This window comes from Festucalex cinctus, chromosome 13, assembly GCF_051991245.1.
Source record: "Festucalex cinctus isolate MCC-2025b chromosome 13, RoL_Fcin_1.0, whole genome shotgun sequence".
Lineage (NCBI taxonomy): Eukaryota > Metazoa > Chordata > Actinopteri > Syngnathiformes > Syngnathidae > Festucalex > Festucalex cinctus.
In genome coordinates this window covers 5,903,410-5,930,638 of record NC_135423.1, presented here as the reverse complement: position 1 = coordinate 5,930,638, position 27,229 = coordinate 5,903,410, and the positions used below count along the sequence as shown (strand labels likewise).

At 39.4% G+C, this 27,229-nt stretch overlaps 1 protein-coding gene across 4 annotated transcripts in view; it reads right to left on the bottom strand.

Moving 5' to 3' along the window:
• The window catches only part of lrfn1 (leucine rich repeat and fibronectin type III domain containing 1), a 233,431-nt gene that overhangs the window by 151,527 nt on the left and 54,675 nt on the right, over positions 1–27,229 (bottom strand). The window contains exon 1 of one of the 4 annotated variants that reach the window (XM_077541971.1): positions 20,790–20,892. The exons of 1 other annotated variant lie outside the window; for it this stretch is intronic. The gene's annotated coding sequence lies outside the window, so the exon portion shown is untranslated. Of the gene's footprint in view, positions 1–3,292; positions 3,367–9,760; positions 9,824–20,789; positions 20,893–27,229 lie in introns of those variants that run through there. 2 more of the 4 variants (XM_077541967.1, XM_077541970.1) reach the window with 2 other exon arrangements.

Here is a 27,229-nt window from a genome sequence, read left to right as displayed (position 1 = left end):
AAAAAAAAAAGTTTAATAAATTGTTTGTTCCACTTCATGCTTGTGGTCCCACGTGCTGTAAAAAAAAAAAAAAAAAAAAAAAAAAACTAACTAATTTTTGTAAATAAAAAAGAAAATAAATTTTATATATATATAATTTATAAAGTTTTTGAATCCTGAAATGTGGCAAAAGGTAAAGTTCAAGGGGGGGGCTAATACTTTTTATGCATTGCTATACATCGACCCAGATAAAGTAAGGTCAAACAGTTGTTTAAAAACTGTTGTCAACTTTATTACACAATACTTTTTCTTTTTTTAAAAAAAAAAAACCTTGGCAAATACCCCATACTGTATTTAAAAGAACACAATAAAATCTTAAAACTAAAACTAATATTAAAAAAAAAAAAAAAGTCAAAATGAAATAATCTAAAAAAAAATTCTAAACTATTACAACCCTGGTCAGCAGTTAGCGCTTCTATCAAATTCCATCAATTTGTACCATCTTGGTACAGAGAGCGCCACGATTCAGTAATGACTGCAATTGTATCAGAGTGGAGTAAAGGTAAAAACTGCCCAAAATATAAATAATATGGCCGCATTGAAAGCACAAATTCCCTGGCTGAGTCCACCTCCCGTTGTTTGGGAAGCTCTGAAGTGAAGGACGGACTATTGGACTTTCTCCATATGCTTTGCATCATGCATTCTCTAAATTGAATATGTGTGTCAGGCCTCAAGCGGCAGTGGACAGCTTTAATGATATTATATGTTTGGATTAGGACGGCTGCACACTGAGCACAGCTTGATGCTCAATATCATCCCTCAAAGCATTAGGCCCCATCGCCTCCTTAATGTCAATCTGCATCCCTCCGGCAGGCGGCTCACCCCTCCCTCCACGTCCTTCACCACAAAAAAAACACGATCCCCTTCTTTCTTCTCCAATTCCGGTCGCACCCTCACGGCCCCGTTATTGACATGTGACACTCGTCACGGCGAGCGGCTCGCTTTCGGGGAGCTTGCTCGCCTTGTTTATCGGTCACCGGCTGAATCGGCTCACGCTCCGTGTGGCACTAAATGACACTTTCATTCGCACATGCACCCCGACGACCATGGAGCAAACATTAAATCGGAAAGCGCTCGTGGAGAGGCTCTACTCTGCCCCTCGACCATTCCGCTTTGTTTAATCGACTGAAAATGTGCACGAGCGTCAGCCTTGTGCTTGATCAATTGATTTTAACGACACCTCCAGTTGCATGTGGTAAATACTGCACTTTATTTAGATCGCCGCTCGACTTGTTCAGAGCGCAGCCGTATTGGTGATCCCCCTCGCTCGCTTCCTCTCAAGCCCTGTGGAAGGCCTTTTTAGCTCAGCCTTGAACATCCCAGTGGGCATTGGGAACATCTGACCCCCCCCCCCCCCCCTCCCCCGATAAGCTACGGCGGCTCGTATGATATTTATTTAAATTTATTGCATTCTTACTTACGAATGAGCTTTTTTCACTGACAAGAAGCGGATGATGTCGATTAGTGGAGCCCAACTTTCAAAGCAAACTTGGTGATGCAGCATTTAGCCGTTATGCTGCACACAAATGGAATAAGATGGCGACATAAGTCAGTCAGTCAAAACCAAGGGTATTTTAGTTAACTAAAACTAAAGAAAAGAACTAAAACAAAAATTCAAAAAAAAATTGTTAACAAAATAAACTAAAAACGAAAATACTATTTAAAAAAAAAATAAAACTAACAAACTACATTTTATGTTGACAAAATTAACTAAAACTATAATTAGAAAAAAAATGTTCGTTTTAGTCTTTGGTAATTACTTTAATGCATGAGTGTTTGCAGATGATTTTAAATGTGATTTTAAGTCGATTAATTTTGATATAACTGGAATAAGGATTTTTGAAAGTGTGTCCCAGAGAAGTGACATCATCAAGTAGCAGCCAATAGAAAAGCACTTTCAGATGACGTCGCTCACATGGTGTCAAATTTGTCGGGAAAAGGCGGGACATTCTGTACAATAATTCAGGCTAATTGGACGATGCGACATTCTACACATTTGTGTTAACCAATCACAGCCACGGGTGAAAATTTCGTTTTCGTTTCTTGTGGTAGTGGTACAAGATGTATTTCCCGGAGTTTGTGAAATCACAAATACCGCGAGAATTCATCTTGTTAAGATTAAGGATCCACCTATTCAGTTTGTTTTTTTCCCTCTGCAATAAGTTCCCGTATGTTTTTTGGGTGTGAGGGAAGCGGGACAAAACCATTGCAAGCCTGAGGCGAGCATCTCCTGACTGTTGCACGGTGTCAGCGGACTGACAACCTTCAATTTTGTGTAAAGTGATTTCTGATTAATCGTGTCCCAAAGCAATTGAGACAAAATGGAGTGCATTACTTGGTTGCAGCAAGCAAAGGAAACTGTTGATTCCGTCTCAACTTGCTCACTATCCGAACATTCAGCTTCAAATTTCTCCAGTTAAAAGTAACATTGAATAAAATAGCCGTAAATCAATGACTTTAAATGTAGTGAAGGCCACTCACTCCTACTCGATATCACTCTTCTGTTAGAAGTACTGAAGTTGAACCACTAAAAAATAAATATTTGCCTTTCTATGCGTTCCCACATTCAAACAGCTCATTTACTGTATGTCGAAAACCGCACATCTTATTGCAAAATCCTTTCTATCATTCAAGCCAACGACCCTGGCTGGCATTTCGCACCGCTTAACTCGCAGTCATACATTTCGTTTTCCACTTCAACTTCATACTAGCGGCCTTGAGACCGACATTCAATTCACCAAGTTACTACACTTTTTGCAACGTTGAAGGCGGTGTTTTGATGATTCGTTTTTCCACATTTGTCACGGTAACTTCTTTGCAAGGTCGACTCCTTTGGTCCTGTGACTCATCGTAATTAGAACTTTTCCATGCAACTGGAACGTCTTTAAAAAAAAAAAAAAAAAGAAAGTTGCCTCCCCTACCAGCTATCTGATTGCGTCGACTTTTTTTTTTTTTTCTTCTCTCTCTCTCTGCTTGGCATCCTCCAAGGCTGTCATAGTTAGCAGCGTAACATTCGCTAATCCGCCGTTGTTTATCTGCACTTGAATTCAAAACAAGACTTAAATAGCTGGAGAGGCGTTTTCAAGTTCAATTCTGGATCACAACAAAGCCAATGACCTTGTCCACTTTGTTTTTGTGCTAGACCGGGCACATAGGTACAACGATTTCACGTTAGTTGAGATGGACTCAATAGCGCCTCTGCAGGCTCTTTCCGTGTATTGCACTACCATGTCTATTGTTTAAGAAGACATACCTGTAAATAGGAAATTGACTTTTTCATTGCTTGTATCCATACAGTTGGGTCTCTGAAGTGCCTGCCCACCCATCAAGTGTGAAATTACACAACGGTCAAGTAACTCGTTTTTCTGCCCATGAAAATGCATCTGCAAGAAAAAAAATATTCAGTGTTTTGTCGCATTGTGAACATTTATTAATACCCTCACTTCATGACTTGGCAACTAGGCCAAGAGTTTTCCCATTTTCAAGCAGACCAACAACCAAGGGGGTATGACGATGATGTTACCATTGCACGTGAAGTGTTCCGTACTCGCCCATGCTGAGAAATATAATAGCTCAAGCTAAAAATTGAAAATACATTTTTGTGAACGGAATAAAAATAAACAAATGTAATCGCATCTTGTTTTTATAAAACTAGCTGAATTTAGAATTACAGACAAAACACCCTCATTTTTGCCTTTGCCAATTAATATCATACATGAGCTTTTGGGGCTCATTTTAAGTTATTTATTTCGCTGTTGCGAATAATGAGCCAAAATAGCAAAAAAAAAAAAAAAAAACTAATACTAAAACCAGTAAACTAAAAAAAAAAAGAATAATTTTCAGAAAAATACAAACCTGCTCTGAAAACTATTTTAAACTAAATTAATTGAAAGAAATAAAACTCAAAAATGAAATAAAAATGACCTATATTGCTAAAATCCAAAACTATAACGGTGCTCAGATGAGGAAATGTGTAAATGTATCTTCACAAGCCTTACTTTAAAAAATCCCACTTATTATTATTAAAATGAAGACATTTGTTGTCGGCTTTTAATGTTCCACACTTTTCCTTTGGGATCAATAAATTATCGACATATACTAACCTCTCTCTAATACCCTCAGTAGTTGTGCAATAACCTATCAGGGTGGTGCGAAAATGTTACAATTCAGTATTGTTATGTTTTTTTTTTGTTAATGCTTTTCCTGATATTGAAAGCCAAGTGGTTTGTTTTCTCAAAGTTTCAAATAAAATCAGTTTGAGATTTCACTTTGCCACTGGCTGGTAGGGATGTAACGATATCCAAACATCACGATACGATATTATCACGATATGAAGGTCACGATACGATAATTATCACGATATTGTGTTGGCGATATTTAAAAAAAGATCACAATATTGTAAGAAAAAAAAAAGAGCTCATACTAAAAAAAAAGCACTATTGTGCAATGCATATAAACCACCTACAATCTCTAATAACAATTTTGAGGCACTTACCTGCTAATGCAAGCACACATTGATCGCTTCACAAGCAAATTAGGTTCCCCTTCATCTGACAATTAGCATAGATTTGAAACATAGAAGGCCAAAACATCCCTAATGAAAATTAAATTGCACTAATAAACTAGCCACTAGAGGGTGCTAGAACTGCACAAATGGAAATCAACCTGACTTTTTTTTTTTAACAGATGTGTTCCTTTTAACACATTCACTGCCAGACCAGAAAAAAAAATATGCATCATTTGACGTCTTTTTCCGTCAATGGCAGTGAATGAGTTAAATATTGTGAACATGATGACGACGATATTGTGGCAGTTTTAATATCACAATATCACAATACTGCCTTTATCATGACATCCCTACTGGCTGGTGACCAGCCCAGTAATAAGCTGCCTCTAGCCCAACGTCAGTTGTCATAGGTTACAGATGACGGAAAATATTGCCTTTATATAGACAGAATATTTACACCAAAGTCAAGAAGAACAATGAAGAATGTCGATAGCGAACCGTAAATTCCTTAATTGTGCTCATTGAAAGGCGCCTGGAGTTTAACTATCCTCAAAACAATTCTCTTCTGAAGTGAGGAAATGCGCGCGCGCTAGTAACGCGACATCAAACGTCCACGGCTGCACAATGAGCACAAAGGCAGGTTTCCACATTGTCTTGTGAAGTCTTCCTCGACTGGCAGATCAATAAGCCGGCGCTGGCTGCCGCACTCTCATTCCTGCGGTGTCTGATAGCCCCTCATCTGGTCCCCCCGATTTCATAAGGCCCAACACGCGACACCCGCGCCACGGGCAGCTGCTGTAACACAATGCAACAGAACGGCAAGTGAGAGAAGCCATTAATCTCGTCCCCGCGGCCAATATGAAGCCTCGAAAGTGGCGAGATCTTTTCGTACAGTATGTGCCCGCCTGTCAACATTCTCCACTCGGAACAATACCGAGATGTTTTTTGTTTTGTTTTTTTGCCCGGACGCTCAGTTAGAACGCATGGAAATGATAACGAGAGTCCCGCCCGATTGCATTAGGCCGACGACGCATGACAGGAAGTGGCCGGGAGCCTCTGCTGTAACATCCCGCAACACAACGAGCGGAGGACGTCAGCCGCGCTTGACGTGGCGTATGCTAATGCTAACTGTGAATAAATACACTGCGAGACTCAAGGTTAACGCAACTCCACTGACCCCGCCCCCAACCCGGCTCCCGGGACCATTTAAGTACCGTATTTCCCGCACTATAAGGCGCACCTAAAAGCCTTCAATTTTTTGAAAAGCTGACCATGCGCCTTATTGATGGATCAATATTGAGCCGCAACAGGTCTCGCTGTCAAGACGCTATCGGTGACCCTGCACGATCGGTGACACGCATGCGCAGAAGATCCCGCCATCTTGTATCACTAGCTAATACTTTACCTTAGAGAAAATAATAAAACAGCTGTTTATTCATTTTGGAGTTGTCAGAGAGCTGGTTTGTAATCTATTAATAAAGTTTGACTGACCTATCTGACTGTTTTGTTGACATTCCCTTTAGCGCAGCACCATCTAATGGATGCATAACGTAACCACAGCCTCTACTGTAGCGCCTCATATATGAAAAAAGTTTTAAAATATGTCATTCATTGAAGGTGTGTCTTATAATGTGGTGCGCCTTATATATGGAAAAGGTTTGAAAATATGTCATACTTTGAAGGTGCGCCTTATAGTGCGGAAAATACGGTATGTTTCATATCCAGATGAAAGGGGGGCAAAAAAAAAAAAAAAAAAAAAAAACATAAGGCTGAATAATGAATTCAATTCAAATCGATATCGCAATTCTCGATTCATTTTGCCAGATTGTGACCTCAATTCAGCACCTTTACATAAACCCGCCCTCCACACTGAGTATCTCTCTGCCAACGACTTGGCAGACTGGACTGGGCAAAGATCCTCCATTTCCAGACGACTACGCAGAAGCATAACAAACCCAAGTTGGCAGCTTGGTGATGAAGTGCTGCCTCCACAAGTGAAAAAAAAAAAAGGGGGGTTAAATCCGTGTGTGGACTAGTCTGCTAACGCCTACTTCACACTACTCAGGATTTGTTTGCATCTTCTTCTTCATGTTCGCAATACTTTTCTCCAAACACTGTGGCGTATTCCAAAAAAAATAAAAAATACAAATAAATCATGTTTGGATTAATAGAGATTAAATTCAGCAGCACTTAACACTCCTAATTGGTCGCCAGTTAATTGCAGGGCACACACACAAACAACTATTCACACTCACATTGTCAATTTAGATTACAGTGAACTGCCGATTAGCAGTTTGCTATTCAGTATTTAGTCACATTTTTAGCGCAGAACCTCTTAGTTCAAGTGGTACTTAACCTGGGTTCGATCCAACCCCCACGAGGTCAAGACCCGACTCAACTGTTTTGCTGGCCATCAATGGCAGCAGGTGATCACATTGAATTGCTTGGTCTATCTGCGATGCAGAAATTTGGTCCACTCGGTAGTCGACTTGTGGCTGTTGTGATGGTACGTCGTGTGATTTTTTTATTTTTTTATTTTTTTTAAATTGTAATCCCAACTATGTCGAGCAGAAAAAGAAAGTAGTCGGCCGAATATGTGCAATATAAATTTAAAGGCATAATGGAGTGTATGGTGCTCCACCGAGTTCTCTACTACTATGTTCATTTTGGACTATATCTTGAATTTGACAAAAAAAAAAAATCATTTTATTTTTCAAGAAAGAGTTCACTAATTGCGCATAAAAAAAACTTGTGGGGTTTAGTACCTCCACAAGGTTAACGACGGTTATTTGACTTTTGTGCTATTCTGTACGATACCACAAGATGGCGGCAAAGCCCTGCCTAAATGGAAAAGTAGTAGTTGGTGTCAATGCAGTATGTCGACGTGATACATCTAGAGCAGTCAAAGTTAATCAATTAATCAAGTAATCGAATATCAAATTAATCAACTATTTTAATAATCGTGTAATCATTTGGAGCCATTTTTGAATTTAAAATTGTCCAAATCCTCTGATGTCAGCATATCAACAGTAATTGTTCACCGATTTCTGTAGGACTGATTATCTTCTTTATTTAATCAAAATAAGATAAATAATTTGCAAGCATCTGTTTTTACTTTGGAAAACAATGACCGTACCGGTAACATAGTACATCAACCCCCCCTTTTTTTTTTTCTTTAAATCATATACGAATACGAAGTATGAAATAAACACAAATTACTAGTTACAATAAACAGTAATTGTGGGGGGGATTTTGTAATACACTTTAATGCACAATTAAAATGGATCTGATTTGAATAATCTATAGATAATCGATTCTAAAACTATTCAAACGTGACAGCACTAGATACATCTCATTTGAGAGACTCGTGTACAGGGCTGGACTGGCCATCTGGCAAACAGGACAGATGCCCGGTGGGCCGGCCTCTTTTGTGGCCGATTCGGTGCCTTTTAATCATTAATTGAATCTAATTAATTATTTTCCTACATTTTTCCCTTTACCTTTTGGGGAGGAGTTACTTTAATCTGAATTAGTGGAATTTATTGAGATTCTTTGCTGCATGTGTTTTCCTATTGAAATCGTTTATGGTTAAAGCATTTTTTGGGTGGGGTGTGGGGGAGGGGGGGGGGGGTTAAATCTTAATTGGATGATTTTCAGACTGAAAAGAATTAGAATTATGGAGAAAGCTTGATCCTGAACCTCAATACTGTGAGGCTGACATGCTAAACACAAATCCACCTTGCTGCCCCGAACGTCAAGTCAAGTTGAAATCATCTAAGTGGCGACATGATATTCAATTGATATTCAAACAAGTATGGCGCTCCATTCGTCTTCAAGTCTCAACCTTTTCGGCTTGTTGACGTCTAATGTACGTTTTATAGCTGGCGGCCATATTAACTCATTCACTCCCAGCCAATTTTCACTGAAGCAACCCCCTTCACCCCTGGCTGTTTTACGGGATTTTGACTGATTTTGCAAGGCCCACAGAATATTATTATATGTTTCTGTTTCAGTTTTCCAACAATTAGCATTAGAATGCAGCTAAGTTTCATCATTATTCACAAATCTGTTTAAAACAGTGGGAAAACAGCTTGTTGCAACATGGCCCTGGTTGATCTCTTATACTCCGCTGCCACCTGCTGGCCGTTTTTGTAATAATTACCATTGCTTCAAGTGTTCTCTTCAGGTCAGAGGCTGCATCAAAGCTTTCTGTATGCTCGAGCATAAAAAAAAAACAACAACAACAAAAAAAACATATAAATACGTCTTTGGGACCGTATTTAAAATAGAATGTATTTATATGTTTTTGGGAGTTAATGAGTTAAGAGGCGTGTGTCACAACACGGAACTGCGCCAAGAGCCATGTGACAACTTTCATTTTTCACCTTCTTGCATTCATTCAAGGCGACAGCTGCCATAGGAACACGCCATCCGAAAAGGACGATGCTTCCCTCCACATGCCGCCATCATCATGCTCATTTTTTTTTTCTCTCTCTCTCTCTCAACCCAACGCAACACCACATCCTCCGAACCCCCCCAAGAGTGGTCTCGGATGCGGCTAAAATCTCAGCAAAACGACACCGCGGCGGCGCTCGCTCCACTTTGAGCGGAAGTTGAATGACATGTAACCTCGCCTGGCTCTGATAGATTGACAAACTCACGCTGCGGGCGTCTTCGGGGTGATGGAGAGATTATTTACCCACATCAGACAACTGACCTCTCTTGTCCCCCATGAGATGCCGCAATTGGATGGGATCAAACTTGCCAGAAGAATTACCACATCACTAACGCGGGTCACGTGGACGAGTAATCTATCTAGAATATTTAAAAGAAAAAAAAACAGTCAGTGCACCACTTGGGATGATTTCGAAGATTTTCAACCAGACACGCCCGACCAAAAAAAAAAAAAAAAAAAAAAAACCTTCATTCCACAATGAATCCGCATGTGCCGTTTGAGCGTATTCAGCCCCTTCCTCGTGGTGCAGACCTTCAAGTGTCGGGGCCCAGCGGACCCCAGGCTAACGGAGCGTAACCGACACCATCAATAAGACGTCTTGTGATGGCTTCATAGCACACAAGGCTGCTGCCACTGGCGAGTTAAAGACAAAACACGCTCAGGTGCATATACCGAAAAATGTCAAGCCTGCATGTGCACAATCGATGCGTCACATCGCCCGATGAGTTCCCTCCTCGACCCCATGCACGCGCGCTTACCAAAAGTGACACTAATGAAGAGTTGGACATGATTCCCTCCCGCGTTGCCTCCACTTTGTGGGGTGGGGGGGGGGGGGGGGTGGGGGGGGGGGGGCGCAATCGGCAGTTAATGTATTCCAAATTGATCCAAAAAAAAAAAAAAAAAAAAAGAGATGTGACAGTGTCACATAAGAGTCTGGACAAAACAGCAGGGTGGAGAGGAAAAAAAACAACAAAACATTCAAATCCAAGCTCTGGAGGATTAGCGACACCAAAAAAAAAAAAAAGCTCCCCCGAGTCCTTTCGAGGTGCGTTCAAGGACCAATGCGCATCACGCTTGCTCCCCCACGCACGCGCTTTGCTTTCGTTATCTCCAGATGAAATCCCACGCGCGTTTAAGGGTTGCAGTGGGGCGACACAAAAAAAAAAAAAGAGAGAGAAATCCAGAAAGGCAGCTTTGAGTGGGGGAAAAAAAAAAAAAAAAAACAGCAAAAGAGGCAAACGGAGCAACCAGGTCGCAGTCGGTGTTGGAGTCTAACTTCTCCTTTGCGCAACCATGATGGAATCCCGCCCAAGGTTTGTGGTGCCTTCGTGTTTTTCCGCTTTCAGCACTCTCACTCTCTCTCTCTCTCTTCCTTGATATTCCGCGTGGCCGTGCGAAAAAAAATCACCCAGCCAGCGTGCTCCGTGCACCGAGAGGATGAAGAGGATGATGATGATCGCCGGGTAAGCTCACAGCATCCCAGGCGAATATTTCCACGCGCACAAAAAAATGCGCCTTGTGTGTGTGTACACCTGCGAGAATGAGGAGCTGCCGTCACGCCATCATGCCCGGAGGGGGAGGAAGAAGACGAGGAGGAGGAGGAGGAGGAGGAGGAGAGAGAGGAAGAGGCGGGAGGTGGGAGGAAAAAGTGGCCAGTGGACACAGTTGTTGGTGCCTCCGTACACAGTGCAGCAGTTCGAGCGATGACAATTGGGACTGCATTCAGAATGCAGTGGAAGAGCTACACACATTAAAGTCAAATTATGGCCATCATTACTAGCGGCAAAGTGTAATTGCACATGCGCTACAGTAGGTGGCAGTGGTGTTTATGTAAAAAAAATAAAATAAATAAAGCTTGCAATCTCTCACGTTTGTAAGTTTTGGTATCGAGGTCAACGATTTATCTTCGCCGACCACATAAAATGATGTGATGGGCCGAATCTGGCCCCCGGGCCTTGAGTTTGACACCTGTGATTTATGGCTTAACTGAAATGAATTTTCATTTCTTCTTTAAAACATGCGTCGTCGGCTCACAAAAGAGGCCATAAATTCAAGATGAAGTTAAACATCAACATTGTGAAATTAAAAGGAATTTTGTCATGTCTGGGGTCACGCCAGGGTTAAGTTTGAATTCATGACCTGTTAAGTTTGGGTTCACGACCGTGAGGTCAAGTGTCTGTTTTGAACTGATGTAACCATCATCTGGTTTCAACTGGAAAAAACGCTATGTGATGCTTCAACTGGTTTTATGCTATGTGATGTCATGAGCTTTGTGATGTCAATATTTAATCCTTTACTTAGTCACAACCAATCAGATCGATTCACTGTCTGTAGTAGCATTCTGAGACGTGGTTGTGTTTGTCGGATTATTACCTCTGTTCCTGTGTGCAGCTCTTGTTGTTTCTCGTCGAGTCAAGTTTGTTCCACGCCTATCGATGTAAATAAATAGTTAAAATCGTATTTGTGTTTGCGCTTTGGGATCCAACTTCCAGCTCAGAACATATTTAACCTTAGTTTTGACCAAGGGTTATTATACTTGTGGAATTTTTCATTTTAGTTAGTTTTTATTTTGTTTTGAGTTTTGTTTTGTTTTTAATTTAGTTTTAATTCGTTTTCAGGGTGGTTCTGCTAGTTTTTATTAGTTTTAGTTATTTAATAAATGCTTAGTTTTAGTTAGTTTCTGCATTCGTTTTAGTGTTTTGTTTTGTTTTTTTAAAGTGTATTACGTGTGCGCAATATTTAAAAACCACCATGTGAGCGACGTCATCTGAAGGTGCTTTTCTATTGGCTGCTGCACGATGACATAACTTCTGTGTGACACACTTTCAAACGTCCTTATTCCGCTTAATATCAAAATAAATTTACTTCAAATCAGATTTAAAATCATCCCGAAAGGCTCATGCATTAAATTAATTGCCAAAGACTAAAACAAATGACATTTTTGCTGTAAGTATAGTTTTGTAATTATAAAATGTAGTTTCAATTAGTTTTCGTCTTTTAAAAAGCATTTTCGTTTTTATTTTATTTCGTTAATAAAACTGTTTTTTTTTATTTTAGTTTTATTTTTTTTTCCGTTAGTTTTAGTTAACTAAAATAATCTTGGTTTTGACTGGCTGACATCTGTGGGCATCTTTTCCCATTTGTATGCAGCATAACGGCTAAATGCTGCATCACCAAGTTTGCTTTGAAAGCCGGGCTCCACTAATTGACATCATCTGCTTCTTCTCGGTGGAAAAAACAAACTAATTTGTAAGTAAAAATGCAATAAATAAATAAATAAAAATCATAAGTCGAGCCGCCGTAGCTTGCCCGGGGGGGTGGGGGTGGGGGGGGTGAAGAGGTGAGATGTTCCCGATGCCCACTGGGATGTTCAAGGCTGGGCTAAAAAGGCCTTCCACAGGGCTTGAGAGGAAGCGAGGGAGGGGGATCAAGAGGATTTTGCTCGTAATGGCTTCCCATGTTATTCCATCAAAAAAAAAAAAAAAAAAAGACCACCATGGTAAAAGCTAACCACCCACATCTTTTTCACGCATCACCTCGTGCGTCACTTCGCTTTGGGGCCAAGCGCTCATACTCCTCTTGGCCCCGATCAATGGCAAGCCCAGATTCAGTCAAAAGACATGAATAGCCGCCACCCACCGGAAGGGAAAGACGGAAAAACAACAACAAGCAAACACGAGCGTGCATAATCCTTTCTCGAGATTTGCAAAACAAACGGGGATGTGACAGCTGCTACGTCTCAAGTCTGCTGTTGAAAAAAAGGGGGAAGACGTGATTTTGAAAATCCTCATCCATTAAAAGGATTCGCGACTGACTTCTTCCTATACTGGACACTTCATTGGGTACAGCAGCATACTCGTATGCAAGCCAGCAAGGATCCTTAGATGAAGCGTCACAGTGACACAAGGACTTGGGATCAACAATGGATCCATTTCAAAATCGATATTGGAATGCAATTTTCAAATCACAACATCTGTGATTGGGGGGGAAGATTTGCTCCATTTCGGTCGGACAGCAGGATTATTTTTCATATTTATTTATGCAGTGTCTTGATCAGGAAGTACCAAACGTAACTCATAAAATCGACATAATACTGCCGAAAACTGACCTAAACAATCTTGAATTTATAAATACTCTTAAAATCTATTAAATAATACCTTTAAGTCTCCTAAATACTCATAAATCTACTTAACTCATTTGCTCCCAATAACGTGTAAAGATGTTTGTTTTTTATGTTTTAAGTGTCCCAAAGACGTATTTATACGTTTTTTTGGTTGTTGGTTTTTTTTAATGTTAGAGCATACAGAAGGCTTTGATGCAGCCTCTCAACTGCAAAAAACGGTTGACAAAATAGTAGTTATTACACAAACGGACAGCAGGTGGCAGCAGAGCAAAGGAGATCAACCAGGGCCAGCTAGAAAAAAAGCTTAATTACTTTTTAAAATAGATTTGTGAAAACTGATGAAACTTAGCTCTCTTCTAATGCTAATTGGTGCAAAACGTTACAGTACAGTCTTGAAGCTACTGAAATGCTTCCTCAGTTATATAAACAATCTTAAATCTAGTGAAATACTCCTTAATACTCAGAAAATTACATAATAGAAGCCTTGGTTAGCCCAATGAAAAGATGTTATAGAATTACCTCTAATCTTAGATTGACACACTACTTTGTGAAAATTTTAATTTGCATAGTTTAGTAGATTTGTAATCCTTACGTGTGTTTTTATTTTTATTTTGTATGGACCTGCGTCTGCAATAAGGAATGACTTGACTTAAAAGTTACCTAAATACTTCTGAAGTTTACAAAATACTCTAAAAAGTTATCTTAATACTCCTAAATTTAGGAAGTACTACCAAAACATTAGCCAAGTACTCTTAAAGTCTACAAAATACTCCCTAAAAGTTACCTAAATACTCTTAAATCTACTTCCTCAGTTACAGATTTAATTCTGCAATTTATTTGCGTGCCACTAGAGGGAGCCCGCGTACCACACTTTTTTGGAGATCCCGATAAGAAATAAATCACGCTTGAATATGAGCCAACTTCCAACTTACTCCTGGCAAACGTGCGCTGCGGTGCGAGCGCAATGAAATTACGATGCACAACGGATCCCAAATGTAAACCTCCAATAAAGCCGGGAACGGCGACAAATACAAGCACGGGGAAATTACGGCGTCGGTGCTCATTTACGGCGCTCCGCGGGCGCGCTTCACATGCTTAAACGGCACAAGTGTAGGCACAGTAAACTTTTATAGGAATATCTTTTTCCTGGGGCCGTGTTGTATTTGCCGTAAATTTCATGCCGGCTGCTATCTGGCGGTCGGCGCGGCGTGACAGGCGTCAGCGTTATCTGATGCGCCAGTCTTTGTGCGGCCTGTTGTAATTAAAGGGCAGGTCCTTAATGGGCCAAGCACCTCCTGGGTGTTTCTAATGAATCGCTCGGACGTGACAACGGCTCATTTTTCAGGCGGAGGTTGCGAACGCACGCTCTGAATGTCGATGTTTCTCATCAGATGGCACACGTATGTCATCACGCTCTCGATTGTACAATCGTCTTCACATTATTAGATCACTCCTAATAGACACTTCGCATCTACCCTATCTATCGATTCTAATTTCTTCGATTCTATTTCGATTCACAAGAGTTCCGTTCGATTCGATGCCGATTTTTCCCGATTCGATTCACTTCAATCTAGGGCTGCACAATATATCGAAAAAATATCGATATCGCGATATTGGCCCTTGCAATATGCATATCGCAAAGGCATGCAATAAGTTTTATACGCAATTTTATGCTTTTTATATGAATTTGACCAGGCAGATGCTAACTAAAATGTGCATCGCCATCCAATAGTTGAAAATTATCAAGACATAATTACAATTAATTAACTAAGATTACATTAAGGTTGCTTATTTTGCCGCATGAAAAATGTTTTTCTTTCATTAGATAATAAAAATGTAATTTCTTTAGGTACATGTTAAATATTGCAATAATATCGATATCGCTATGTTCGGCAAGTATATCGCATATCGCATGTTTTTCCAATATCATGCAGCCCTACTTCAATCCAATATTGATTAATTATGGAACATCAATTCTTTTTAGATATCAAGGGCATGATAACCTCACAAATGGAAAAATCCAAATTGAATTTTGCGGCGGCAGTTAACTGGTTTCATAATTGAATTTATTAATGACAACAACACGCATTATCGCTTTATACACGTTGACGTCAGCAAGGACGAGACGAAAATATTTTCATCTTTCTAATTCAATAATTGTACAGTGTTCTCTCGTTTTCCACCACGGTTAGGTTATTAAAAAGAAAAAAAAATAGCTGTTATCCTTGTGTTTATTATAAACGTTATAAGGCTCTAAAATCCCCTCACCACACAGTTTACACATTTTTCTCATTGACGATTTACATTTTCTCACATTTCTCTCGTTTAAACGTTCAATCAATGTTCAAACCTTCATAAATTTGATAAAATAGGTACATTACTGTAATAAAACAAAAACAAAAAATGCATGCAAAATTGCACACAAAAAAAAATCTGCAAAATCGCGAAAAGTGAACCGCGTTATAGCCAGGGAACACTAAATACAATTTTAAAAGATTCCGAGTTGCCTTAAAGTTAAGAAAATACTTTGAAATTCATGTGAAGAATAATTTTCAAGAAAATTGTAAGATACAAAAAAAAAAAAAAATGACAAAGTGACTTCAAAATTATATTTTCTTATGAATGTATGGGGAAAAAGTGATATTAAACTAATCAATTTTGTTTTTATGGATAGATAGGCTTGAAAAAGAAAAATCGATTTGATATAAATTCGATTTTTTTTTTAAACCCAGCCCAATTTGGCATGATGCATCCCAATGGAGTGCATCAAGATTCGATAGTGTCACCCTGCAGAGTTTCAACTTGTGCGTACATGTCTCGGGGTACGCGTGATGCGCGCGCCCCATCACGCGCGATGAATACTGATTGCGGCGCAAGCCGAGGCGCCGAGAAAGCTATTTATATCAGCATGCACTCTCGCCGTAATGCACTGTACAAAGTGATTGATAGCAGCCATATTGGGTGATTGCGCGTCTTGACTGGCTGCAGCTCGCCAAAGTGATGAAAATACGACTCACACCCCAGAAATGTGCTTCCTGATGTCGGATACCCAACTTAACAATCATTAACTCATTTGCTCCCAAAAAACGTATAAATGCGTTCTATTTTAAATGTTTTAAGTGTCCCAAAGATGTATTTATACGTTTTTTTGTCTGCTTGAGCATACAGAAGGCTTTGATGCAGCCTCTCAACTGCAAAGAACGGTTGAAGAAATGGTAGTTATTACACAAACGACCAGCAGCTGGCAGCAGAGTATAAGAGATCAACTAGGGCCATGTTGCAACAAGCTATTTTTGCCAGTGTTTTTACCAAGGAATGTCAACAATGATGAAGCTATATTCTCATACAGAAATATACTTTTTTTTTTTATCCTGATGAAAGAAGAGACTAATCTTCTATGTTTTTATAGCAATAGAACACAATATTCTGTGGGCCTTGCTAAATCCGTCAAAATCCAGTAAAACAGCCGGGAGTGAAGGGGATTGCTTCTGTGAAAATGGCTGCGAGTGAATGAATTTGAAATAAAGTCAGAGATGTTCAGTTGTTCATTTACGTAAAGTACAATAAGAATGTGTCGACTCTATTTTCCCACGAGCAGATGAGGTCAGTACACTCTATCCGCTTCTAATGAGGAAACTGGCCCGATCACGCCCCCAACGCGAGAGGAGTTCTGCCCTCCGATCCATACACACCAACCCGGCCCACTAAAACCCTCGGGGGGGGTTGGTTGGGGGGGGGCGTGTTTAATGACCCGCAACATATTAGACACGCAAGTTGCTCAATTGAAGTGCAGGCGTAATACGGGCGTTTCGTGTCTATCCGCCTCCAGATGCTTTCTTTCTTTCTTTTCTTTTCTTTCTTTTTTTTTTGGCACAACACGGTTGCCCTTGTCACACTTTTAACAAATTGCACAAATCAATTTCCATTAAGGAGAGCGAAATTCCTCAATTTCTGCTGGCCGGGCCCAGCCCGGCGGAGCAATAATGCGATGTTCCATCAGTCCAGCGTGTCAGTGAAGGGTCTCGGGTGGATTCCGGGGGAGAATTAGCGCGCGGATTACTGGAATGCTCGCCTCGTGGTAGGGATCAACACTGACTCGACAACTTGGACGCCGGTTGCGCAATCATGCAATTTATTATTTTTTTTTCTCTATTTAGTACGACAATTAGCCCTCATTAGAATCGACACTGAAGAAATATATTTTTCTTAGAATGCCCTGATTCCAAATGTGGGTGTGTTTCCAGTACTTTAACGACTTGACAAACTCCACGCAGGAAGGCCGGAGCCTGGACTCGAACCCGAGTCCTCAGTACTGGGAGGCGGACGTGCTAACCAGTCATCCACAGTGCCGCCCGGCTCACAGATAACTTGATTTAGGAACAAAATGCTACAGCTTTACAATATCCAGTTTGTTTGTTTTTTTTGTTTGTTTGTTTTTTTACAAAATTGCTCAGATGCTATATGGCTATCACTTGTTGCTAGGCAGAATTTGTTTGGATCATACAAAACTGGCCCCATAGGTCGAAGACAGAAAGTAGTTTGCCTGCCTGTTTTGGAACCTAAAACATGACTGAATATTGATTAATATGTTAAATTCATTATTTATTGAAATGTAAATCCACAAACGAATTGGGGGGTGGGATCATGGTTTCAGTAATGCTCCTTTGGTGTAAAAATATGTGGTCACACTACACTACTTACTAGGGATGTAACGATATCCAAACATTATGATACGATATTATCATGATATGAACGTCACAATACGATAATTATCACGATATTGTGGGGGTGCGGGTTGGCGATAAAAAAAAAAAAGATCACAATATTGTAATAAAAAAAAAAGAGCTCATACTAAAAAAAAAAAAGCACACTATTGTACTTTTGTACATAATAGCAATGCATATAAACCACCTACAATCTCTAATAACAATACTTGATAATGCAAGCACACATTGATCGCTTCACAAGCAAATTAGGTTCCCCTTTATCTGACGATTAGCGAAACTTCAAACATAGAAGGCCAAAACATCCCTAATGAAAATTAAATTGCAGTCATAAACTAGCTACTATAGGGTGCTAGAACTGCACAAATGGAAATCAACCTGACTTTTTTTAACAGATGTGTTCCTTTTAAATATTGTGAACATGACGGTGACGATATTGTGGCAGTTTTAATATCACAATATCACGATATTGTCCTTATCGTTACATCCCTACTACTTACTGTTATTTTGATTTTTATATCTATGATATAAAAGCCTTTGTTGTTTCCTATACAAATATTTACAGTAATTAAAGATGTTTGCATTGAGGCAGATGAGACATACAAGAATGCGTATTGTATTACATTTAGGGCCTACAACTCTTTTTTTTTTGTACAGACATTTACGACTGTGGTAAAAACCGACAATAGTTTCTACATTCAAGGCGTGCAGTGGAATACAAAGCCGACAGACTTGACACCGTCTTGAAAACAACAACAAGAAAACAAGCAAAAGACTAGAGCGCATCTGTGCCCGGGGCTTGTTGGCCTGAGCCAAATCCACTCGATGCGCTTTGCATTCTAGTCTGTCCAAAGCACTGAACCTCAGACCAACAACTTGGCTCCGACTGAGCGAGCATTTTGTTTCGGTAGCGATCATTCGGATTTGGCCATTGAGAATTGACTTGCTAGTTAAGTGTGGCTCGATTTGCACGACAAGTACAAGTACCAAAGACGGATTAATTTAGATGATTATTATTTGGGATGGGCGTGTACCGATATCAGGACACATTTCGTGGTATCGGTGCTCACGACGGATATCGATAGTGCTGCACTGCTATGAGATGAATGACGAACGGAGAACGTGAAACAAGAAACGGAAATACAGAGCAGCCTTCCAAATTAAAAGCATGGATTTCAAGTAAGATATAATTAAACATCACATTAAACAGCTTGAGGGATGTCGTGAATTGAATTCTTTGCGCTTCACTGCATTTTCCTTAAAAAGAAGTTGTACAACCACATATTTTGATTGGGACTTTTTTTTTTCCTGGCCGCTGGATTATTTGTCATTAATTTATCCATTTTTTAAATTCATTTTTATTGTGTGCTCTATGCAAAATTACACTTGAAATATAATTAATGTCATGCAATTTTAAGGAAATTGAAGAGTCTATAGCAGGGGTGTCCAAACTTTTTCATTTGAGGGCCACATACAGAAAATCCGAAGGACGCGAGGGCCACATAATGTTATGAAGAGAAATTGTGTTTAGTCCTAAAAATTGTACAAATAATTTATTTGTGCTTTTGCATATTTAGAAAAATACTGCAGTATATAAATCAATTTATTTGTAATATGGCAGTGGGGTTATTATAGTTTTGGAATTTTTCATTTTAGTTTTTATTTCTAAAACGAAGGACATTTTTGCTATAATTATAGTTTTATTTTAGTTAGTTTTGTAAACATAAAATGTTTTCTTTTTCTAAAAAAGCATCTTCATTTTTGTTTTATTTCGTTGACGAATTTTTTTAAATTTTTTTATTTTAGTTTTTTCGTTAGTTTTAGTTGACTGAAATAACCTTTAATAGCGCCTGTGGTTTTCGACACCTTAACTTCTTACTTTGACCATCTCCAAACATTTTTGTTTTTATTTTAGTTGAACTGAGTCAAATGCCATTTTTAGCATATGTCGCGGGCCACTAAAAAATGGACAGCGGGCCGCAAATGGCCCCCGGGCCGTAGTTTGGACACCCCTGGCCTATAGGATCGTAGGGCCCTGCTAGACTGCCATTTTTTTTATGCAAGTAAAATATTATAATCAAAGTAAGAAAAATCATCTTGTTGCTGACCTCTCAAACTCTTGTCACACAAGAGGAAAATCCCTTCGAGGCGTCCCAGAGGCATGTTTACCGGAGGTGGGCAAGTTAACGTTGGAGGCAAAGAACGCCTCTGGCCCTTATTTTCACCCTGAGAATCATAATAATAAGAAAAGTGCCACGTTTTAGGCCCAGCATGCTAATTATGGCACAAACCTGAGCCCTATAGAGGATTACAATCTTACTTGACGCTACGCCCTCTTGCATGAAACCCTCCATGCAGCCGTTCCATTGATGTGACTGATAAACTGTAGGTTGTAAAGGGCTTGTCGGCATTGCTTTTCCCGACGCGTGTAAAAAATAAATAAATAAATAAAAATACAGACAAAATGGCCGAGGTCACCTTGTTTGTATGTGCACAACTTCTTCTTGATATGTGCCTGCGAGCGTCTGAGCGATTTCAGTGGAAGCAAAAGAAATGACGCAAAGCTAGCGTCAGTATCTTGAAGACGGTTTTGCAAGCTCTCCATGTCTCTTGACATTCCAAATGGATGTATGGGCAGCAGGCGCCATAACTTACTCTCCGGCTATCGCTGATGCAAACATTAAGTATTATTGCGCCCCTGTTAGTTAAAGCAAGTGAAGGTGTGCCTTTTTTTTTTTTTTGGCTGACCGCATTGTTGCAATGGAAAAAAAGTGAACAGGTATTTTATATATATATATATATATATATATATATATATATATATATATATATATATATATATATATATATATATATATATATATATATATATACACATACATACAGGGGTACAGAAGAGGATTAGGGCCAGTGAAGAGAAAAAAAACAAAAACTACTTACTCACAAGTAACATGCCGATACCATTAATTCCAATGCTAAAATAGGATTTTGGATGCAGCATCTTGTGTCTTGCTTGTGCACGACATTCACTGATATGTGACATGTTCACTGCATGCCGATCTATCCTATTGGCTCTTGAATGCTCTGAACCAATAACAGGACAGCTTTTTCATGTTGAGGAAAAAAAAAAAAAAAACTTAAGTATCGGTATGGTATCGGTATCGGCCGATACTGTAATGCTGGGTATCGGTATCGGGGGCCAAAAAAAAAACAGTATCAGACCAACACTAGTCATAACAGCTTTTTTTTTTTTTTTTTTTGCATTATACATATAAAGTAACCAACTTGGATTTCAATGTCAGTGCAAGTTGGCCTTTAAAAATCATAGAATAAAGGTTGACTGACAGTATATATATATATGAGGGTGTGGGGTAATTTAATTGTCAACAGATGATGACCCCAGGACGCTCTGTACCATTTGTAATGAAATTTAAATCGCTTCCTACAGAACTAAAAATCACATTTCCTGCCGCAATAAAAAGGTGCACACAACAATACGCCCGTGAGCCTCTGCAGCGACTCATTTAGGATATGTGGCGATGACATCATCCATCATACCCGTCATTTTTCAATTAATGAATGCTGGGAAGGAAACATTTTGGTTTTGTTTCCTGACAGAGAAAATGAACGACATACAGGAGACTGCTGACTTCAAATTATTGTGCACACTCAACCAGGGCTGAGACCAAAGCTTTTTTCTTTTTTTTTTTACATTAAAGACCAAATGTGCTTGGAGAGGCTTCATTTCCTTTCCTCTACTCTTTTGATCATGAATCAAGTTTTTTTTTTTTTTTTTCACTACTGTGTACTCTTCAAAAATCACAAATGTGTCAGGGTGAGGGGGAAGAAAAACAACTCATTTCCAATACAAATAGTGTACTTATATGATGTAACCCACTTTGGAAATGGCAAAGAAAGAGGCGGCATCAAATCATCTGAAATGTTACTGTACTTTCATCTTTTTTTTTTCCATTTAAAGTTCTTTTTCAAACCCTGCCGATGCCAGACTGCACTTGATCGTGCATACGATTAGAGAAAAAGTGGGTCTCAAAGTCCTATTTTGGATCACGGAACGTCACTAGCAAGTCGCTAACTTTCGTCAATTAGGCGTCAGCCTGCTGTGAGAGCGCACACACGGCAAAAAAAAAAAAAACTATGCTGCTAAATGTGAAAATGTTTTTTTTTTTTGGCAACCTAACTTCACTATTCTCTTGATATCACTCCATCTTGTCACTTATGATTAGGGATGGGCGAGTACCGATACCAAGTATCGGTATCGGGCCGATACCAGCCTTTTTTCAAGTACTCGAGTACTCGTGACGCAGACGAGTACAAGTGACCGATGGCAGAGGGGGAACACGTTAAGTGAGTCCTCCTTGCCTGTAACTGGCGCTAGCTTGCAGCAGTTTTTCACCAAAACGTCACCGGTTTGGAAATACTTCAAAATTGGGAATCTTAAACTAAAAGAGCTTTTTTTTTTTTTTTTTTTTTGAGCGTTAAGACTATTGAAGAGTGACTGTGCTGGGTTTTTTTGGGTCAAAATTAAAGAAAATATATTTGTTTAAAAATATCTTTCAGTGATTTTTTTTTTATTTGTCCAAATGTACTACTGGTATCGGCAGTTGGTATCGGTATCGGTGAGTACTGAGGGTCCGAGTATCGGTATCGGTATCAGTATGAAAAAAAGTGGTATCAAACATCCCTACTTATGATTTTACTAAATCACAACTTTGAACATGTTGCCATACGCTAAATCTAACAAGAATGCCGAACAAGCCAAAAACCGGCTTTAATAGACCTCGTGGAATGTTTTGAAAATTCAGCCCCCTAAGCCAGTTTAGAAGAGAAACTTGAGACCCGCAAATAGGTCTCAAGAAGCCATGCCTGAAAAGGCACAGGAAGTCTGCCATTTTGGTTTGAAGCAGACATTTTATTAGGGTCGTTTAAGTCATTTTTGTTTAAGTCATTTTTCCTGTCATTCAAAAACAAATTCGTCTTGGCCAGTTTGATTCGGAAAATGAAATGTGGTCTATTTTGAGTTCATCCATAATTTCATAATCTCAAAGAAAGTCTGCCATTTTGGCTTGAAGCAGTCATTTGGGAAATTTTACACTCATGTATTCAAGCTCATCAACTAGTTTCCCATATAGGAACATAAAATTTGTCGATCCCGAGTAGAAGTACAAAAATTCTCAATAGCCCATGCCTAAAAAGACACAGGAAACCTGATATTTTGGTTTGAAGCTGCAATTTTAGAGTCATTTTGGCAATTTCCGCCTCATGTGCTTCAAAAACAATCTTGTCTTTGTCAGTTTCCCTGAGCACTATGCCATTTTGTACACGTGTAGCATCAGTACAAAAAAAAAAAAAAAGTTTCAATAACTAATCCCGGAACAAGGAGTCGGCCATTATTGTTTTGAAGAGACCACTTTGTCGTCATTATCCTTCAAACAATCTCATCTCAGCCAATTTCCCAGAGGAATATAAAATCTGGTAGGCAAGTCTATTATGAATACCAAAAACAGAAAAGACACAGAAAGTCCATGTTGGATTGTAATGGCTATTCAAGGGTAATTCTGACCATATTTTTTTTTTTAACTTCAGCTGACTTGTCTTCGAGATTTTGTCTGATTGCTCTGAAATGTGAACCCCATGTACTTGACAGATGGTGGTTGCTGACTAAGGGGCAAAGTTAATGACTCTCCAGAAAACAAATCAAGCGCTTCACTTCACACATGAAATTATTGGTAGACAATTAAGAGTATCATGAGTAAACACGCCATTTCCAAATGTCCTTAAAAAGTGACTTTTGTCTTAAGCAAATATTCTCTACACAAAACATTCAAGTTTTCGTCTTTAAACTTTGATGACTTTGCCATAAAACCCAAAACTCGAAAAAGACATCTCCACAAGACATCTTCACACAACTTGTGTGTCTCCTTAAGATCGGCAAGCGGCCAGGGCTCATTCATCACTCGCGTATCGCTATACGTAATCATATACAGCGCACCCTGGTGGTTTGGAGTGACGTCGGAGCGTATTGGTTATCGTAGTTTGTGGCGTATCTACGGTTTGAATTATCACTCGAATTGAATATAATCCTTGAGGCCGGAACCAAATTGAGAAGCGGTTTCTTGCTACCTAGCTAGCTTTCAAAAACATACCGTTAGCCAGTTTCGTATCGCGACATGAAATCTGGTACGGATTTCTACCATGAGTAGAACCATGAAGAAGCCTGAAGACACCATTTTAGGGTTATTTTGGTCATTGCTGGGGGTCCTCTCAAAGCGGACTTAACTTCTACAGATTGCAATCACGCGTACAAGATGGATGAGCGACAATACATTGCAAATATTTGGAGTCACCGCTACTGAGTGCGGGTGAAGCATGGTGGCGAAGATGACTTGACAAACGTCACAAAATTCTTATATTTCAACTCTGACATGCCACTTTTTACTTTTCAGTCCAGTGACTTTCTTTTGAGTCCTTTGTTTGCCATCTTTTCCAATTTGGTGGCACTGCGGTCCAATTATGTGTTAGTGGCTTAAGTTGGTTTTATGTTAAATACAAATGGTTATGTTCTCTATGCTTTTATGACATTTTAAATTGTATTCATAGTTAATTTGTGTCATGTCTGGGTCACAGGGTTAAGTTTGGGTTCACGACCGTGAGGTCAAGTGTCTGTTTTGAACTGATGTAACCATCATCGGGTTTCAACTGGAAAAATGCTATGTGATGTTTCAACTGGTTTTATGCTATGTGATGTCATGAGCTTTGTAATGTCAATCTTTAATCCTTTACTGAGTCACCACCAATCAGATCGATTCACTGTCTGTAGTAGCTGTCTGTGTTTGTCGGATTATTACCTCTGTTCCTGTGTGCAGCTCTCATTGTTTCTCGCCTTTCGATGTGAATAAATAGTTAAAATCTTATTTTTGTCTGCGCTTACCTTACCTTAGAGGTTTCACTGTACCCGCATTGTGATCTGTGCACTAGTTTAGGGAAAAAAATGATGGGAATTAATCAATCAATGCTCCCTGCCATGATGTTACGCACCACGAGATATGAGGTAAATATTGTATGTACTAATTTGGTCCCAAATGGATTTCGAGTATCAATGTCTGTGAGGTAAGTGGCCAGAAAAATGAGAGCTGACATATCAAGGGAGAGGGGGGGGGGGGGAGAAGGAAAAAAAAAAAAAAACATCTCAGCAGCCCATTTTTCAAGGTGCCATGGAAACAGAGCATTCAAAAGAATTTTGATGAGAACAGCAGGGAACGGCGGGCTGATTACAAGCGAGACAATTTGTTACTGCAATTGGAAGAGTGCCTGCACACACAAGGGGCATCATCTTCTATTCTTTGTGGCCATCACTTGTGCAAATAGGTCCTGCTTGTGGAAAGGAGTCCACGAGCTACGAAACCGCGGCGATATCTTGGGTTTAAGGGTAAAATTGTGCGGCTCCAAAGCTCATTTCGCCACCAGATCGTTGTCAACGCCGATGCCAGGTGGAGAGCTCTCGGCTTGACGGCGCCTTGACAAATCAACGGGCGCAACCCCCCCTTTTTCCTGGATCGCACCTTCAAAAATCACACGAGAGAAAGTGGCAATCATCGCGTGTCGCTGCGGCCGTCTCTCACTGTCTCGGGCGGCCACTCGCATTTGGCGATCTCTCCAGCGCTTGGCGTTCATCCACATACACTTGGGCGTCAACACCTTTTTTTTTTTTGCGATGAATGCACAGCTTTCACTTGAGGATATATTATGGAAAATGTCCTTTTTAATTGCTTGTACATGAATACAGTAGTTGGGGGTCTCTGTTTTGAGCAGCCCGTCAGAAAATGTGTCATGAAGCTCGTGATTTACATGTGGGCCTAATTGTGACGTCATAATTGGCTAAATTACAATCAATCAATCAATCAACTTTATTTATATAGCACCTTTCATACATTTCAAATGCAACTCAAAGTGCTGGACATCCATAATACAATAAAATAAAATAAAATAAAATAAAATAAAAAAAGGAAAAGCCCCACCCCCACATCCCCATGATTGTACCCACAGACACACCCAAAACCCAACAAACACATGAAAACCACAACATGGCGGGGCACAGAAGTACCCTGTAAGGAAAGGCACCCAGGAGGAGTTCATCCACCGTGAGATGGATGAAGACCAACCATCTCTCTCACTGTGGAGGCTCCCCCCATGAAAAAACACTGGAGCTAAAAATGTAATACAGACAAACGCTCTCAAATAAGAGCTTATTTGCTCATGACTTGGAAGCTAGGCTGTCAAAATTTGGGCGAATCAAAATGAGGGCGTTAATTTTGAGTTAGTTGAAAGTTCCTTTAACGACACTAAATTTTTTTTAATGCATCATTAATGACCGTCCCTTACTTGGAAAGCCTATACTGGGGGAATTCCAGTCGCAATGTAGCAGACATGTCAAAATTTAGCAGTAATATATGTAATAATAAGGCATACCTTTGTGGAGACGAGGGATATAACGATATCCAAACGTCACAATACGATATTATCACAATATGAAGCGCACGTTATGATATTGATCACGATATTGTGGAGAGGTTGGCGATATTTAACAAAGGTCATGATATTGTTAAAAAAAAAAATACTATATAAAAACACAATATTGTGCTTTTGAACATAACAGCCATGCATATAAACCACCTACAATCTCTAATAACAATATTGAGGCGCTTACATGTTAATGCACGCAAACATTGAGCTCCACCACATATTGACTCGGTTCACAGGCATATTACGACCCCCTTCATCTGACAATTAGCGTAGATTTTAAACATAGAAGGGCCAAAACATCCCTAATGAAAATTAAATTGCACTACAAAGCTAGCCACCAGAGGGTGCTAGAATTGCACAGATGGAAATCAACCTGACTTTTTTTTAACAGATGTGTTCTATTTAAATATCGTGACCATGACGACGACGATATTGTGGCAGTTTTAATATAACGAAATCACGATATTGCCCTTATCGTTACATCCCTCGTGGAGACTGGAGTTAAGTTGTATTTTACAATTTAAAAAATGTGCAGAATTTCACAAGTTACTTCATGTTAAAGATTAGATCGCTCTTAATATGAAAAGAAAAATGCACTGAGCTGTCAGTCTTAAAAATGCAATTATGCCATCTAGTAGCAGAAAAATTACCTCAACACAAATCAATCACTCGTTTTGTTTTGGGTTTTTTTACAGTACAGTAAGTTTTTAATTTGATCTCAATTTTATGATTATGAAATTACTGTATCAATGACTAAAAGATGCAGCTATATTTAAACTTTTCTCCCACTTGTTAAAGGTATGATAATTTAAGTTTTAATTTTAAAACTAAATTTGCGA